The 18,989-nt window shown below is 39.2% G+C and overlaps 1 protein-coding gene across 1 annotated transcript in view; it reads left to right on the top strand.

Moving 5' to 3' along the window:
- The window catches only part of TSC22D1 (TSC22 domain family member 1), a 122,158-nt gene that overhangs the window by 51,847 nt on the left and 51,322 nt on the right, over nt 1-18,989 (top strand). The gene's annotated exons all lie outside the window — the stretch shown is intronic.

The raw sequence follows: 18,989 nt of genomic DNA, 5'->3' as shown, positions 1-18,989 counted from the left end.
GTCTGTGAATTAAATAAGCAATCTGTTTTTAACTTTGTCCTTGGGATGGGATGAGAAAATTTGTTTAGAAATACTCTCTGTGAGTTAGCATATAATTTGTTTACCTCTACTTTGAAGGAGGATATTTGTTTTCTTTTGGGATGCTCAGTCATGTCCGACTCTTTGCAACCCCATGAACCCATGAACAGATGCCCACCAGACTCATCTGTCCATGGGATTTCCCAGGCAGGAGTACTGGAGTGGGTTGCCGTTTTGTCTTCCAGGAGACCTTCCCTACCCAGGGATCAAACCCTCGTCTCCTGCATTGCTGGCAGGTTCTTTACCACTGAACTACCTGGGAATCCCTTTCTTTGGGATATTTAACTTCATTTTTTGTCAAAATTATTTTTGAAGGTGCTAACATATTCTTGAGATTGATTTAATTGGTAGACATTTAAAGAAAACAACAGCGTTAGGATGGAGAATACGCTGAGGTCCTGATAGATCCTGCACATTTAAGATAGATTTTAATGTTCCTGCACATTTTCAGTGTGAAATTCAGTGCTTGTTTTCTGTTAGTGTCTTAGAAATTATAAGGGATAATCAAGTCTTCTGAAAAGTTTTCTAATTTATGCTCACTGTTCATTTTCTCCAATTTTTACTTGACATTTTAGTGAGTAGGCAACAATTTTTTTTTTATCTGTAATGATGTGACCATTGCTCTTGATTTTTTAAAATGTAATGCTTGTGGATCAGTGCACACTCTTTAAGAGGCCATGGCATAGGATGAATTAAGTTTTGAAAATTTGCTTCCGTTTCAGTTGTTGCCTCTAAAGACTGAAAGCTGTGTGTTTTGCATACAGTCTGGATCTACTTATATTAATACACATGTATGTGTATAAGCATACAGACACATGTGCACACATACATATTTGTGTGTATAAACAGTTCATTTATCCCTGACCAGAAGGAAGCACAGTAGTCAGACAGTATAATTCTGGGTTGAGGTTTTAGATTGTTGGAGCCCAAAGAGCCTCTACTATACTTTTGACTAGCAACGTATGAGCATATTCATTCCCCTTGCACAGATTACTCTTGTTTTGATTTTTTTGTTAATTTTCTAATTTGATATGTTTTAATGTGAACTTTGGCTAATGAAGATAAACATGTTAGAAGTACAGTTAGATCTCTCTTGTTTTTGGTTATCTTCTTTTTTCCCCTCTTTTAGTTCTGGTAATTAATTCAGTGAGCAATTGCATATTCTTACTTGATCTGTTGTGATTTAATAGATCATAACCTTAGCTTTTATGACTTCTCAGAGAAAGGAGTTCCAGACTTTTTAGCCTTAAAGATGTATTTGATACTTTCCTACTCCTGACCACCCACCTTTGAAATTGTAGTATTTCATCACATATTACATACATTACATAATTACATTACTACACAGTATATAAAATTGACTATCTTAACCATTTTTAAGTATTCAGTTGAGTAGCGCTGAGTACACTTATATTGTGAATCACTGTCATCCTGCCCTCTTGGTCATTTTGATTGCTCTGCTAGCATAATTAATTCAGTTGGCTTAAAAGGTAATGTTGGCTTTAAAATCTCACTGGTGTTGCCTGTAGCATTCTTATTGTTAGTGAACCATCCTTTTGGTTACTGTTTTTATCAAAATGTTGTGTAGATTCGTTGACTTCTCTGGTGTGGAAGCATACTGTCTAGGTACAGAAGCTGAGATTTCTAGTTTATATTGAGTCTTGGTTACTACTAGTAATTTAGAGTCCATCATTCAGTGAATGTGGCTGACTAACATGAATTTCAGTTTTCCCTAAACTTACTCTGTTCTGGTTAGACTGATGCTCAATCTGCCAGTTTCTGCTTATCACATGGAACCTCCTGAGATAATTCTATAATTGTTGTTTTCAGTTAGACACTTTGGGCTGTGTGTCTCTCTTTCTTTGTGTTTTGGCAAAAGGTACAGGGAGTACAAAAGCTCAGATGGGGAAGGAACTTGATGTTCTCAGCGGACAGAAGGGCAGCTTGGTGGCTGGGCGTGAGGAGCCCAAGGACATTGGTGTGAGATGCAGGGGCCAGATACTCTGGGCCCCATGGGAGTTAGCTTCCTGTTGCACTGAGTAGAACTCTGCTGAAGAAGTATAAGTGAAGCTGGAGTGGAGTGAGCAACATAGTCTTTGTGTTTTATAAAAGAACATACTGGCTACTGGGTGGGAAAAAATGGACTCTAGGAGAAGAGTAGAAGCAGGGAGATTGTGTTGGGATGTGGGATGTATAGTCCAGGTGGCAGTCTTACCTTGATATACTTCCCTTCTTTCAGTCTCTCTTTAAAACAATCCATGTTGTGACCATCTGCAGCACATCTGAAGATAACTTGCCAGGTTTAGTCCATGGAAAAGTGAGGCTTATCGATAAGAATGTATTATAAACATCAGAGCAATGGGTTCATTAGTATCATATTTTAATCAAGCTAACTAACCCCAAGCTAAATATAGTTTGCCTGTGAATCTCAGAAGTTCGCTATCAGCTATCTTTGAACATCCCACTGAGGTTAAATGAACCTTAATTATGTAGGAGTTAGTGAATTCAGAAAGATAATAAACATGCCTATTTTATACATGAAGAACAGGACATAGGACTTTAGTAGTACTAGTCATTGCTGCTGCTGCTGCTGAGCCGCGTCAGTTGTGTCCGACTCTGTGCGACCCCATAGACAGAAGCCCACCAGGCTCCCCTGTCCCTGGGATTCTCCAGGCAAGAACACTGGAGTGGGTTGCCATTTCCATCTCCAATGCATGAAAGTGAAAAGTGAAAATGAAGTCGCTCAGTCGTGTCCAACTCTTAGCGACCCCATGGACTGTAGCCTATGAGGCTCCTCCATCCATGGGATTTCCCAGGCAAGAGTACTGGAGTGGGGTGCCATTAGTAGTACTAAAATAAAACCGAAACGTTTGCCACTTTCTCCTAACTGCAAGCAACATTTTGTCAACATCATCCTTCTAGTTTAATTCCTTCCAAATCCATTATAACTTAAGAGTATGGATGAAACTTGTTATATACACAATTTTGGCATTTATTATTGTGATGTCTCAGATAAAAGGTCATGAAGTTCCTCTGTGTATTTGCTTCTAAATCTGTAAGACTGGAGAAAGGCCCCTCTTACGTGCTTTTATCAGAGAAGGCAATGGCAACCCACTCCAGTACTCTTGCCTGGAAAATCCCATGGACAGAGGAGCCTGTTAGGTTGCAGTCCATGGGGTCACGAAGAGTCAGACACGACTGAGGGACTTCACTTTCACTTTTCACTTTCATGCATTGAAGAAGGAAATAGTAACGCACTCCAGTATTCTTCCCTGGAAAATCCATGGGTGGTGGAGCCTGGTGGGCTGCAATCCATGGGGTCGCTAAGAGTCGCACATGACTGAGCAACTTCACTTTCGCTTTTTACTTTCATGCATTGGAGAAGGAAATGGCAACCCACTCCAGTGTTCTTGCCTGGAAATCCCAGGGATGGCAGAGCCTGGTGGGCTGCTGTCTCTGGGGTCGCACAGAGTCGGACACAACTGAAGTGACTTAGCAATAGCAGCATACCTTCCCTTATGTTAAGCATTTATTCTACTTAATTATAAGGCTCTTTGAGAACAAAGGTCAAGATTGGGGAGAATGAAGACAAATGGGGGAACTGGAGAAACAAACGTGAAGGAACTTGAGGCAAGTGTGAAATCTCTGTGAAGTCTTGTGAATATTCATTTTCACTCCATACTACAGCTTTGTTATTTGAAACTGCATTTCAGATTAGCAAACACTGAGGGAGGTTGACATGACAAGAAGCTATGTATTGTTTACACCGTACCTTTATCTGTTTTCAGCATACTATTGTCTCCTCTAGTGTGAGGAATTAAGTTCTATAGTATTTCGTGAACTTTTAAGTTTCTTATGTTGGCTTTAGGGGGATAACATCAATTGCTGTTGTTTAGTCACTCTGTCGTGTCCAACCCTGTGTGACTCTGTAGCCTGTAGCCCGCCAGGCCCCTCTGTCCATGGAATTCTTCAGGCAAGAATACTGGAGTGGGTTGCCATTTCCTCCTCCAGGGGATCTTCCCAACCCAGGCATCAAACCTGTGTCTCCTGCATTGGTAGGCAGATTCTTTACCAATGAGCCACCAGGGAAGCACAATAACATCAATACGTACCTGATTGGACCTTGTAGGCTTTAGAAAGTAATATATTTTTACTTTTTTTTTGAAGTATAGTTGATGTATAATATAAGCTTCAGGTGTACAATATAGTGATTCACATTTTTTAAGCTTATGTTCCATTTATAGCTGCCATGAAATACTGACTATATTCCCCGTGTTGTACAATATATCCTAGTAGTTAATTTTATACATAGTAGTTTGTGCCTCTTAATCCCCTTTCCCTATGTGAGATATTTACTTTGTAAAATTTTGGAAGGACTTCGGATGCTTAGTTCTTCAGTACAATATTCCTCTGACTCCTTGCCTTTTTGGACTTCTCTAAACTTGGTCTTCCACTTCTTTTGAATCTTTCTTATTTTGATACTGCACTTCCCTGGTTTGCTCCTTACTTTAAAAATCTCATTTCTTGGCTATTTACCTCCCCTCCCATAAGGTATGTAGAAATATGTAAAAGCTTTGTCCTTAGTTCTGTTCCTTTCTGTCAACTTACTCCTGGAACATCTGTGACAGTTCTTAAACTCTAAATACTGCAGATGACTCCAAATCCTTGTCTTCAACCTTGAGCTCTTTCCCATTGCCCTGTCCTGTGTTGCTGACCAGTTGCCTTGTATCCTGTATGTGTTCCTTCTCATGAGCTTGGAGCTTCTATTAACCATCACCCTGGAGTTCCCATCAGCTAGACTCCAAAGCTTAGTCACTTTGACTCCACTTTCTCCTGCTTGAGCTTGCTTCTGAATCCCCAGTGCCTGGTTCATAATGGACACTCTGTGTTATCAGGTTTTGGAATTTCTTATTCTGTAACATCTTGCCTTTTTTTTTTTCCCCCATTGCTATTATCACCCCCACACTCTTGGCTGTTATCAACTCTTTTGGACTATTTGTAGGAGACGCCTTCCTGACTACCCAGCCTCCGAGCCTCCCCACCTCCTTCCCAGTTATAGGATTAATCTCACTGAAACATACCCTCCCAATACCCAGTTCAGACATCTTTAGTGGCTTCCTGTTGTTTTCTTCTAGCTGACCACTCACTCATACTTTTAAAATATCACCTTTACATAACCCCTTGCTTATTCGTTGTTGTTGTTCAATCACTAAGTCGTGTCCAGCTCTCTGCGACCCCGTGGACTGCAGCACTGCAGGTTCCCTGTCCTTCACTGTCTCCTGGAGTTTGCTCAACTTCATGTCCATTGAGTCAGTGATGTTATCCAACCATTTCAGCCTCTGTCGCTCCTTTCTCCTCTTGCCTTCAGCAGCGTCAGGGTCTTTTCCAGTGAGTCAGTTCTTTGCATCAGGTGGCCAAAATACTAGAGCTTCAGCATCAGTCTTTCCAATGACTATTCAGGGTTGATTTCCTTTAGGATTGACTGGTTTGATCTTGCTGTCCAAGAGACTCTCAAGAGTCTTCTCCAGCACCACAATTAAAAAGCATCAATGCATATGCTTATTCATATGCATCCTTTTTACCAAGAATTCCCATGCCACTCTTCCCCTGAGGCTTATGTGTCCTGGGACCACATTTTGAGTTCTACCCATTTGGATGTGATCTTTTGGAAGCTCAATCCATATATGTGTGTCTTGTATTTTAAAAAAAATTATCACTCACTGACACCCTGTCTTAATTATTTTTTTGAGTCATCATGGGCAGAGTGGTTAAAAGAATGGACTGTGGAGCTGCACTGCCTGCATTCTAATCCCAGTTCCACCTCTTACTAGTTCTACACCTTGAGCTGATTACCTAACCTCTCTGAGCTTCATTTTTCTCATCTGTAAATTGGGAGCAGTCATAGTACCTGGCTCACAGGGCTGATGTGATTAATAAGCAACTTAATACATATTTAAAACATGGCCTAGTACCATATAGATATTTTCTATTATTACGTGTTTCCGAAAGATTTATCCTATTCCATCAGCTCCCTAAGGGTCGGGGATGTCTTATTCTTATTTGGAATGCCCCATGGAAACTATTAAGGTACCTTATACTTAGTAGGCATTCAGTAAATTACTTATGGAATGAAATTTAAATTTATTGAAAGATCTAGTTGTCTAATAACAGCTACTTTTTTTTCTTTGAAATAAGGTTCTTTAAACTTTGTGCCAGGGGAGTTTCAACAGTTATAGTGTGAGGTCACAGAGTTTTTCTGGGATGGTTTAGCACCAAAGTATATGGTTTCCTTGTTTAATTAGATGGTTTGGAAAGTAAACCAACTATGTACTTTAAAAAAACAGATTTTAAACAAAATAATACAAAGATGATGAACTAGTGAACCACTGAACACTAAAACTCTTAAGACATAAACTTTGGTGTTTTAAAAAGTAGCAACAGCAACTAAGAATCATTTTGGATAACAATTAGATGCAACAGAGACAACCTTCTAAGTGAAAACACCCCAGAGTAGAACTTGGCTGGTTACATATAATTTTAGACTCCATCCTGGCATTTTTTATGTATGCATTTGGCTTTTCCAACATATATTTAACAGTGTTTTTGAGTACTGAATTGAATAAGAGATGGCCAGGGCTAACATTTGCTGTTGGTCTTGTATGTTGACTGTAAATTGGGGTAGTGATGTTTCAGGCTTAAATATGTGAAGGTGTATCATGTAGTAGTTTTGTTTATATGGTGTTAAAGAAATAGTAAACATTATCATTTGAGACTTTAAATGGGAACTTAAGAAGCTCTAAGACTAGACTGCAGGTAAAACACAGAGTAATGTTTGGTTCTGATGGGAAAAAGGGAAAAAAATCCATTAAGTATGGGCTTAATTTTTTCTGGCTCCAAGATAAGAAAAATTGAATTTTCACCAGTAAATAGAAACCTGTCTAAATACCCCCAAGAAAGTAAAATTATTTGCCTCAGATTAAAATATTTCATTCCATTTGGTGATAAACTAGCTTTTTTTCTGTGGTTTAATAACCACAGAAGCAACAGCGGAAGAACCATTTGAAATGCCATGTAACCCTGGATCTCAAATTCACATCAACTAATCATCATTTTATAGTCAAATCTAGGTATATTATCTTGGATATTTAACAGAGTAAAAGACTAAATTTCCATCTTTTTATGTTAATATGCTCTTAAGATGGATTCAGTTAATGTCTCCTAATTTTGTCATGAATTTATTTGAAATAATTTTTAATGTTTAACTGTTCTAAGTATTTCTAGTCCAAATAAAAACATAAATATACTCAAGAATCTGTAAAACTAGGTTTTGTAATGGATCAGTATTTAAGTAAAAGGAGGAATGGTATCAGGTAATTGTAATGAAACATTCATCGGCTGTAGAATGCTGTATTTATCCACTAGCCAAGTCTTAGCCTGTGTTTCTGTTTCATTTGACTTTATAACCTTTGTGTTGAAACCCTGAGGCTTTATGCTGTAAAGTCTCTCTCTCTCTGCTTTAGAGTTGAAAATACTGATTTTTATATTCTAGATTATACCTTCTCCTCCCCCACCAAAAAAAAACTGATGAAAATTCTTGGAAAAGTATTAGGTCATTTACAAACTTAGTAGCAATGGCAGTTTGAAAATTCAAAGGTATTTATGTTGGCATCCTGGAGTTTGGTGGCAATCATTTATTTTCCTTTCTCTTCTGCCATGTTAACTTTAGTCTAGATTTATATATTCCTAAGTAGAGCCCCGGCAGATTTCTAGAATCTTTCATCATGTACTACATCGCCTGGCTGCCCTCTATTCTCCCCGTGTACTTCAGGGTATTTGTGTGGGTACATTAGAAGCTGTCTGAAGAACTAGAAAGTAAAATTGCTGAAAAAGCAACCTTCATATTAGTAATTATATGATAACTTAAAAATAATTAATTGTAGATATGTCTGTGTTGTGTGCATTTTCCCCATATTTTTATCTTCAATTTTCATTATGTTCAGTATGTACATATTAGTGTATCTCTAATGACTGATGACTGTACTTTGGCTCAAGTGAGGCTTTTATCAGTAAGCCTACGCTTAGTTGACTTTTTTCAGGAGCCTGGGGCTATAGGAATACAAGGGAAGTTTGTTGTGGTCCTTATTTTAAACAGTTTGCAGTTTTGTTGTGATAAGTGTGTATATTTGTAAAATAACTATAAAAATAGTACATCATTAAGGATTAGTTCATAAGGTGTTGCTTACATATGAAGGCAGAGCTTCCCTGGTGGCTCAATGGTAAAGAACTTATCTACCAATGCAGGAGGTGCAGGTTTAATCCCTGAGTTGGGAAGATCCCCTGGAGGATAAGATGGCCACCCACTCCAGTATTCTTGACTGGAAAATCCCATGGACAGAGAAGCCTAGCGGGCTACAGTCCATGGGGTTGCAGAGTCAGACATGACTTAGGGACTAAACAACAACGTATATGAAGGGAGAGCTCAGTGGATTCAGAGCTGTAGATTTGGAGTTATTGAAATAGTAAGGACTCTGGATTCCTTACTCTGAATCCTGGTTCTTCCACTTACTTCACTAGCAATGTGACCTTGGTCAGGTAATGCAACGTCTGCCTCACTTTCCTCATCTGTCAAATGGGGATAATAATATAGCTTACCTACTGGGATTGTTGACTTATGGGCTTTCTAAACAGGAATTTCTTGAGAAAATTCAGCAATAATGACCTCAGTTATCTATTTATGTATTGATTTGTCTCCTACGCATCTGAAATGGCACTAGTTTTGAACCACTGTTGGGAGATTTGAGAAAACAGGCATGAGATAATTTTCTGTGTATAGTGCTTCCAGTAAGGAACCTTGGTTGAGGATTAAATGAGCAATCAGTCATACGGAACAGGGCTTGAAAGTGTTAACTATCATTGTTGTTGGCCTCTGAAAAGAAAAAAAAGAGGATTTAATTAGAGGAAAAGGGTTTTTTAGGCTGAGAGAAGTTAAAGGTTATCTGAAAGTGTTCTCCATCTCAAATAAGTATCCGATTACTTGTGTCTTTGGAACCAAGATGGGACTTGGAAAAATCAGCAACTTGGTTATCAGTCAGAAAAGCATGGAGTGTTTGAAAGGAGGATTGTGTATTAAAAAAAAAATGCTTCTTAATAAGCATTTAGTTGAATCAGTCATATAAATTTATAAGTATCATATTGAAACTAGGAGAGAGATACAAGTTTTCAGTGAGCAAGAGATGGCAAATGGAAAATAACCATATACCAAAAAGGTAAATCGACACACCTTTTTTGGGGGTGGTTACATATATTTTTTGTTGCATATAAAGACAAATCAGAGAGAGATTTTCATTTGATCTGCTAGAGGGCTGTTGGAGCACAACTTTAGGTAGGTTAAGTCCAGTTGGCTCTTGAGTATAAAGATCATTGTTAACCCTGGAAGAGAGTCATTTCAATGGAGTTCTCCCCACCATGCGTGTGCGCCACTCACTCTCCCCCCCCCCCACCCCCCACACAGAGTTTCCGTATGTTTGTAAATTCATCTGACTTTGATACAGTTAATATGTGTGTTCAGAAGTTTGTTGTTTTTACTACCCTAGACTGGTCATCCCACATTCATAGCCTCTCTTCTTATATTTCATCCGTCATGTCACACCTCTGATCATTTTCTTTCATCTGTCCCACTTCACTCCCTCTAACATGCGCACCCCTTCCCCGCCTGAGCCTCTGGGAACAAGTCTGACCTTAGGGAGGATTTAAAATGGCAACCCACTCCAGTGTTCTTGCCTGGAGAATCCCAGGAACGGGGAAGCCTGGTGGGCTGCCGTCTATGGGGTCGCACAGAGTCGGACACGACTAAAGCGACTTAGCAGCAGCAGCAGCAGTAAAGAGGTCCAGCTCAACACTGGAGGATTCAGCAGTTGGGATGGCTGTTGCTGTCGTAACTCTTTATCATGTAGTAGTATGCATAATCAGTGTACTGCTTTGTTCCAGTGATCAGTTCCCCGCCTTCACCCCACTTTGTGTACCTGGGCTGCTTTTATTTCTCTTCGCAGAGTAGTTTGATAACTCTAGGCCTCTTCGTGAAACTCAGAGGCTGATTCTCTCTGATGTGTGACATTTGCAGTGTCCCATCTGCTGAGTCATCTCTTAAATGATACTGAAACTCCCTAAGACTAATCTCTTACCTTATTATTACCTGTTGCCTGTCAGGGTTTTATCTGTTTTCCTTCTGCTGAATTTTCCATTGCTCCCCATGGTTGGGTCCCCACCCCGCTGCTTCTAATTCCATATCCTTATCCCTTCTAGCTTCTCACTGCAGGAACCACTGCTGCTGCTGCTGCTAAGTCGCTTCAGTCATGTCCGACTCTGTGCGACCCCAGGGACGGCAGCCCACCAGGCTCCCCCGTCCCTGGGATTCTCCAGGCAAGAACCAGAACTGTAGGTACTGCCTAAAACAGAACAGTGGCAGAGGGTGAGATGTTGTTTAATAAAACTTTTCTGGCAAAGGAAGAAGCCAGCAGAGGAGACGCCGTTAAGTATATGAGATAAAGTAAGGCCATAGGGAAATACTGAGCAGGTTTTAGCATTAAGAACCCAGAGGGAAGCCTCTTCCTTCTTTTGGTTGTGATTATAATTTACACATTCTTAAGATGCAGTCTGAGGAGGACAGTGAGGGAATTTAGTTGATTGTCTCTATCATCTCTGAAATTTAGGTAGAGATGTTGCTTGTTGATAGTGAGATAAATTGCAATGGCTCCAAAAAAATGATAAACAAAATATAGAATGATTTATGTGAAGTATGGATGTATAATCAAATAAGAATGTGTATGTGGGTTGCTGAAAAGCTGTGAAATAAGAATGATTAAGTCTGGCTCCTATAACATTTGGAAGCCCAGAAGCAGACTGGTTGATAATTAGTCAGTGATATGTAAAGTTTTCCTAACAGTATATTCCATAAGGAGTTAAAGGAAGCTTACAAAAATATATCCAGCATGACAGAATTATAAAAGTATACACATTTAGAAAGGATAAGATGGGGCTCAGAATGAAAATGTGACCCAGACAACATACACAGAAGTCTAGAAGTGGGGCATAAATTAGCTGAGGGCTTTCTAGCTGCCTATCTAAAGATGGAAATAGTAATTGCTAATTCCAACTCTGTACGATGTAAAACAAACGAGCTAATTAGGCAAAACACAAGACTTGTTGGCATTGAGAAAATATTTTCCCAAAGTCTTTTTTGGGATTTTATAAAATGATGAAAACAGGGAACATGTTTGGGGTCAGCAGAAATAGCTCTAGGTAAAGTCAGTCTTGATCATAAGAAAGTAAGTTAGTTAACGGCAGCGTTTCTTTCTTTCCAGGGTCGGAAGTCTACAGATGTTAAGTGGATAGAATTCGATTGAATTAGAACAATTAGAGTAAAACCCCATTACCAAAGAAAACACAGAACTGTAGTTTGTCATGCAAGTACTATTTTTTGGGAAGTATTTGTAAATTATAGATATTTCAAAATGTCAGTTTATACCTAATAAGGCAGTCTAGAGGTACAGCCCTGCTCACCCTGGGTATCTTCAAATTCAGATTGTTGAAACAGTCTTAGATATCAAGTGTTTTCAGCAGAAACAAGTAAAAAGAAAATACTTTCTTTGAAAAATACTATGCAAGCATTTAGTTTCTAGCATAGTATCTAATGGCATCCAGATGATTTGCTGAGGCTAAGAGCGTGGCAGTGTGCCCAGGGAGCTGCTAGCCAGTGATGCCAGAGTGAGTGAAACCGACGTCCAACTCCACAGGCCCAAGCCGAACTGTATTTCCAGTGAGGGAGAGAACTGTTCTGTTAGTTAGATTTTTATATTTAGGTTTTTCATCTCAGAACTAATTAAGGGGTTTTACCTTGACTGTGGCCTTATTTAATAAGAAAAAGATTTACATTTCCTTAGATTAACTTAGAGCAGTTTTTTCTTTTTTTAATAAGGAGGATTAGAAAATATTTCTTCGTGTATTAAATGCATTAATCAACTCAGAAGCTCTTGTTTTAATTAGTTTGAGGATGGATTATGAGGCAGAAACATTGCACAAACAAGTTGCTAATTATTCCCTCAGATACTGGCCAGCCATGAAGACCTAACGACCAAGTAGCAAAGGGTGAGCAAAGCTGTGAATTATTTTCTGTCTGACCAAGTAAAGGACTAAATGCATGAGCATTCGCTAAGCGAGGTACCTGGGATATAAATATGATAAAGTCACGGCCCCTGCCCTCAGAGTCTGATCAAGGGTTATCTGGTCTATAGGAAAGCAGGCAAGTGGTAAGAGCTCTGATAAATGCTTCAAAAATATGCTGTGAAACAGTGAAAGAACCCTTTCTAGAGGATGAGACACTTTAGTTTAAATTTTGAGGGAAGTTACTTGGGAAAGGGTTTCCCAGTTAGAAAAGCACAGACCCCTTCAGCAGAAGTGTAATTGGGAAATAAGAGTGTAAGTGGGAAAGAACTGACGCTGAAGCTCCTGTACTTTGGCTGCCTGATACAAAGAGCTGACTGACTGGAAAAGACCCTGATGCTGGGAAAGATGGAAGGCAAAAGGAGAAGGTGGGCGGCAGAGAATGAGATGGTTAATAACATCACCGACTCAATGGACGTGAATCTGAGTAAACTCTGAGAGATAGTGAAGGACAGGGACGCCTTGCATGCTGTAGTCTATAGGGTGTCAGAGAATTGGATAGACTAGTGACTAGCAGCTGACCACCACCACCACCACCAAAAGGCAAGGGACAGCAGGAGATGGGGCCCGAGGGCTAGGCTGTTGTCCAGTCACTCAGTCGTGTCTGACTAGGAGAGGCCTACAATAGGGAAGACCTGTTGTGCTAAGATAAGGACCTTCACTTTATCCTAAAAACTATAGGGAAACTATGGGAGGATTTTGGGTAGAAAAATTACATGATTAGATTTGCATTTTGGAAAGATGGACCTGGCAGCAGTTTAGAGAAGAGCTGAGTTGTGGTGAACAGTGCTTTAACTATTTTAAAACAAATTAACTATTTTGAAATGTGATATTAAGTACATTCACAGTGTTGTATAACTTGTCAAATTCTAAAACATTTTTATCACCCCAAAAGAAAACTTCATACCTAGTGAGCAGTGCTTGCCGTTGGCCTCTGCTCTCAGGCCCCAGCAACCACCAATCTACTTTCTGTTTCTATGGATTTACCTGTTGTGAGTATTTGGTATGAATGGCATCATGCAACATGTGACCTCTTTTGTTTGGCTACTTGGTATAATGATTCCCAGGCTCACCCACGTTACAGCATGAATCAGTACTGTTTTTATGGCTGAAGTGGGTACCTTGGGTGTCTGCCGCATTTTGTCTATTCATCTATTCCTGAACATTTGATTGTTTCTACCTTTTGGCTCTTGTGAATAGTGCACGTTAGTGAACATCGGTGTGTAAGTATTTGAGTACACGTCTTCAGTTCTTTTGGATGTGTACCTAAGAGTGGGATTGCTGGGTCATGTGGTTTTTCTTTTAAGTTTTTGAGAAACCACCCAACCATTTTCCACCGTTGCTACTCCATTTCACATTCCCACCGGCAAGGTACACGTGTTCTGATTTCTCTACATCCTCACCAAGACTTATTTTCTATACTTTTAATTATAGCCATCCTAGTGCCTAGAAAATCCCATGGACGGAGGAGCCTGGAACGCTGCAGTCCATGGGGTCGCTGAGGGTCGGACATGACTGAGCGACTTCACTTTCACTTTTCACTTTGATGCATTGGAGAAGGAAATGGCAACCCACTCCAATGTTCCTGCCTGGAGAATCCTAGGGACAGGGGAGCCTGTTGGGCTGCCGTCTATGTGGTCGCACAGAATCGGACACGACTGAAGTGACTTAGCAGCAGCAGCCGTGGGTGTGAAGTAGTACCTTACTGTGGTTTTGATTTGCATTTTCCTAGTGACTAAAAGATGTTAAACATCTTTCATGTGCTTAGTAACCATCAGTATGTATGTCTTCTTAATTCCATTCTTAGGTATATACCCCAAACGTCTGTTCAATACATACTAGACCCTTATTGGATAGTATTATTCACAAGTATTTTCTCCCATTCTGTAGGCTGTCTTTTCACATTCTTGATAATGTGGTTTGATCCACAAAGGTTTTAATTTTGACCAAGTCCAACTTACCTATTTTTGCTGTTGTTGTTGGTTGTGCTTTTCAGTGTGTTATGTCTAAGAATCTGTTGCCAAACCCAAGGTCATGGCATCTTATTCTGTGTTTTGCTCCAGAAATTTTTTAGTTTCAGCTCCTGTATTTTGATCATTGGTCTGTTTTGAATTTGTCGATGGTATGAATAGAAGTCTAGCTTTATTCATTTGCATATCAGTATCCAATGTACCAGCACCATTTATTGAAGACTGTTCTTCCCCTGTTGAAGAAGGCACCTCTTTCTAAAATCAGTTGGTGAGAGTTGTATGGGTTTATTTCGGTATCTTTGCTGTAGGTGATCTCTGAAGTGTCTATTGCATTCATTTGAGGTCAGCTAGTGTTTTGGCAGTGGAGAAGGCAATGGCAACCAACTCCAGTACTCTTGCTTGGAAAATCCCATGGACAGAGGAGCCTGGTAGGCTGCCAGTCCATGGGGTCGCGAAGAGTCAGACACGACTGAGCGACTTCACTTTCACTTTCATGCATTGGAGAAGGAAATGGCCTGGAGAATCCCACGGATGGCGGAGCCTGGCGGGCTGCCGTCTCTGGGGTCACACAGAGTCGGACACGTCTGAAGCGACTTAGCAGCAGCAACATCAGTGTTTTGGCAGAGATTGCCTTGAGTGTCTGGACGCACCCCCCCCCACCCCCCCCACCCCCCGCCAAATAACCCCAACTCTCCCACTCTTTGCAGATTGGCCCTCCACTGGGACAGCCTTTAAAGCTGAGCTAGGCTGTTTATAGTTCTCCCTTAGCCTTTACTTCCTCATGCGCTGAACCTCAAGATCTGCCAGGAGTAACATTTCAGGATCTTCTCACATCCTGTCCCGGGCGTGCATGCTGGCTTTCTGATTGCCCAGTATGATGGTACCTTTCCAGTGTACTAATTTTCCATAGCGTCTCTCTCCCCGGGCTGTCAGCCTATCTTTTGTGCACTTTCCCTGTAATCTTTTCGTGTTTTCTAGGAATGCCCTCTACTTAGCTACTTTTCCACCTGGAGTGAGTGAATGTCAGTTGGTCTTTCAGGTTGTCCACAGATAGGTCAACACAGACACGATTCTTTGAGAACAAGGTCTGCTCTGCTGCCGGTGCCACACTGTGAATGAAGGCTTCCATCATCAAGACCGCAGCAGAGCCAGGGAGTTGGTGGGCAAGGAGAAACGCTGCCAAGCTTATCTACCATTTCTGTGTTCCCCCCTTATGATTCACTATTTGCTTGGTTGCTTATAAGCCTTTGACTCCTTTCCAGAACTCCTACAAAGTTGATTCTGTTCGTTTTGCTCATTTTGGAGCACGGTTCTTAGAGGGACGTGCCTTCGGAGCCACCTACTTTGCTATATTTGCTGCTACTACAACCACAGGTGGTCTTTTGAGGAATATATTTGATGGGAGAGGTAGAGTACCTGAGAGATATTGGATGTAGATAGCTACCCAGTGAGAGTATATCTCGAGCAGTTTTCAAGGGAAATGAAATGGAACTCATATTTTCATATTTTAAGGAGTTCTTTTGGTCATTGGATCTGGGAGTCATGTAAAAGAATTACATAACATTTAAGCTAATTATGAAATAAACAGCTGTGAATCTACTTTATTGTTTAGTTACTAAGTTGTGTCCGACTCTTTGCAACCCCATGGACTGTAGCCTGCCAGGCTCTAGTCCATGGGATTCTCCAGGCAAGAATACTGGAATGGGTTGCCAGGGGATCTTCCTGACCCAGGGATTGAACCCGCTTCTCCTGCATTGTAGGCAGATTCTTTACTGCTGAGCCACCAGGGAATAAAACATTAGAGTATCTTTGAAGCTATTTTTTATCGCTTCCCCCTCCCCCAGCATCCACTTCCCCCTGTGTTTTACATCAAAATAGATCCCACATCAGCTTATCTAGATAGGTACTCTCCCTAAACAATGTGTTGTTAGTTTTGTTTGTTTTAGGAGCCTTATAAAAAATGGAATCCTGTGGGGAGTCTTATCTGGATTCTGTGTTTCACTCAGTGTTGTTTTAAGAGTATCCATGTATAACTGCATTGTTCATTTTCATGAATACATGAAACTTAGATGTGTGAAAGCCCACAGTTTATATAGTCTTCTCTTGCTCAGCGTTGTTTTAGGGTTGTTTTCAGTTGTATTTTGTTTTTATCTTTGTTTTTTTGTCAGCATGGACAGGGATGTTGTGAATATTTTTTTACATACATGCCCAGACCTGTATAATATTTCCAGCTGGAATGGAGTGTCCCAATCATGGAAGAGACACGTGTTCAGCTTGTAAAGGGACTTTCCACAACTATTGTTCCAATTTGCCCTCCCACCAGCTGTGCATAAAAAGCTCACCGATTGTAATTTGGTATTACAGACCTTTTCAATTTTGCTAATACAGTGCATGAAAATGTTAGTTCATTGTGGTTTGAAGTTGAGTACATTACCAGCATTCTAGAATCCCCTTTCAAACTACCTCCTAATTACTACCCTCATTCATCTAGGTAAGATACTAGTCTAGTATCAGTTACTTTTGTCCATTTCAAACTTTATCTAAGTGAAATTGTATGCTATATATGCATTTACTTCTAGTTGTATTTGTGAGATTCATCCTTGTTGAGTTTAACAGAAATTTGCTGATTGTCGTTAACTATGTAGTATTTCACTGTATGAGTATATGACATTGTATTTTTCTATGGATAGACTTTAGATAGTTTTTATTTGGAGACTTTCATGATTATTCAGCTATAAACATTCCCATGTATATCCTTTTGGTGCACATATCTTTGCATTTCTGTTGGGGGTAGTCCTAGGAATAAAATTTCTGGTTGGTTTATGTATGTTGATTTCTGGTAGATATTACCAAGTTTCCTGTTTGCACATCTACCAGCTATGTATGAGTGCTCTATTTGCTTCTAACTCCATCCATCCCATTTAAATCTGTTCATCAGTCTAATTTTAGCCACCTTGGTGGCTGTGTAGTGTTACCTCATTGTGGTTTTAAATTGCATTTCCCTTATGGACAATGAGATTGAGCATAGATAGAAAGCAGACAGCCATGCTATTGGGATATATTATTTTATAAAATATCTGTTCAAGTCTCTTGTTTATTTTTTCTGTTAAGCTGTCTTTTTCTTATTGATTTTAGAAGTTCTTTAAATATTCCTGAAATAAGCTGTTTGATGTATTACAAATATCTCCTCTCACAATGCAATGTGTCTTTTCATTCTTTTATTGATGTCGTTCCCAATTTTGATGTAGTTCAGTTTGTTTATTTTTCTCTTTGCAGTTAATGCTTTTGTGTTCTATTTAAGAAATGTTTGCTTATCACCAAGATACTCTCCTATGTTATTTTCTAGAAACTGTTTAACATTTAGAGCTATAGTCCATCTTATTTAATTTTTTAAAAAAATATGGTTTGTGATAGAGATCAAGTTTTACCATATAGAGGCAGCTAATTAGCTCAGTACTAATATTTGAAAAGACCGTCCTTTTTCTTCTTTGCAAATCTGTCTTTGTCATAAATCCAAATAACACAGGGGTGCCAGTATCTTTTTGATTTCATGTTTTTAAATATCTAGAAGTAGACTGGCTGGGTCATATGGTAGCTGTATTTTTAATTTTTTGAGTAATCTCTGTACTATTTGCCACAGTGGCTACACCAATTTACATTCCTACCAAAATGCACAAGCATTCCCTTTTCTAGACATCTTTGCCAACATGTGGTATCTCATCTTTCTTGCTGATAGCCATTCTAATAGATATAAGGTATATAGGTTTTGTAGTAGTCCCATTAAAAATGTAAAGAAATAGGTGCAACTACTTTGAATATTTTATTTAATCTAATATTGTTATTTCAGAATGTAATCAGTATAAAATTATTAATGAGATATTTAACTTTTTGGAGTTATTAAATCTTCTTAAGCTAGTATATGTTTAACATTTATAGCATGTCTCAATTTGGATTAGCCATATTTCAAGTGCTCATAGTTGCATGTGGCCAGTGGCTACTGTATTGGTGAATATAGGGCTAGAATTTCTAATAGAGTGCTAATACTGGCAGACTTGTTCCTAACTCAGAAACAAATGCTTCTGACGTTTCACTGTTAAGAAGGATATGGTCTGTAGGTCTGGATAGATATCTTATATGTGGTTAAGGAAGCTTTCTTACATTTTTAGTTACTAAGTTTTATTAAATTTTGTCAATCTTTTTCATCTCTTGAGATAATCTTTTTCTTTTAATTTTTTAAGGTAATAAATAGAATTTTAAGATTTTCTAATGATTAGCCAGTCTTTTATTGCTAGAATAAGCCCAACTTGGTCATGATATCTTTTTATTCACTATTAGATTTATTTTGTAAGAGTATCATCTTCTGTACCTTGGCTGTTTGATAGAAATTCACATGTAAAAGGTTCTAGGTCGGATGTTTCTTAGTGTTGCCTCAAATTTTATAATATTCTAATATATTTTAATTTTTGATTATATCCTTTAATTCCTCATGCTATTTATATTTGTATCCCCTTTTCTTCATTAATGTTTTCAGTGAGTGAGTGAGTTATAGTCACTCAGTCATGTCTGACTCTTTGCAACCCCCTGGACTGTAGCCTGCCAGGCTCCTTTGTCCACGGACCTGTTTTATTAGCCTTTCAAAGAACCAAATGTGTAAGAATTGTATCTTGTTTTAAAGTTTTACGAATTTTTGTTTTATATTCATTTTCTGTTTCTCTCTGCCTT

Source organism: Capricornis sumatraensis, chromosome 12 (genome assembly GCF_032405125.1).
Source record: "Capricornis sumatraensis isolate serow.1 chromosome 12, serow.2, whole genome shotgun sequence".
Classification (NCBI taxonomy): Eukaryota; Metazoa; Chordata; class Mammalia; order Artiodactyla; family Bovidae; genus Capricornis; species Capricornis sumatraensis.
This window is presented reverse-complemented; position numbering and strand designations above follow the sequence as displayed.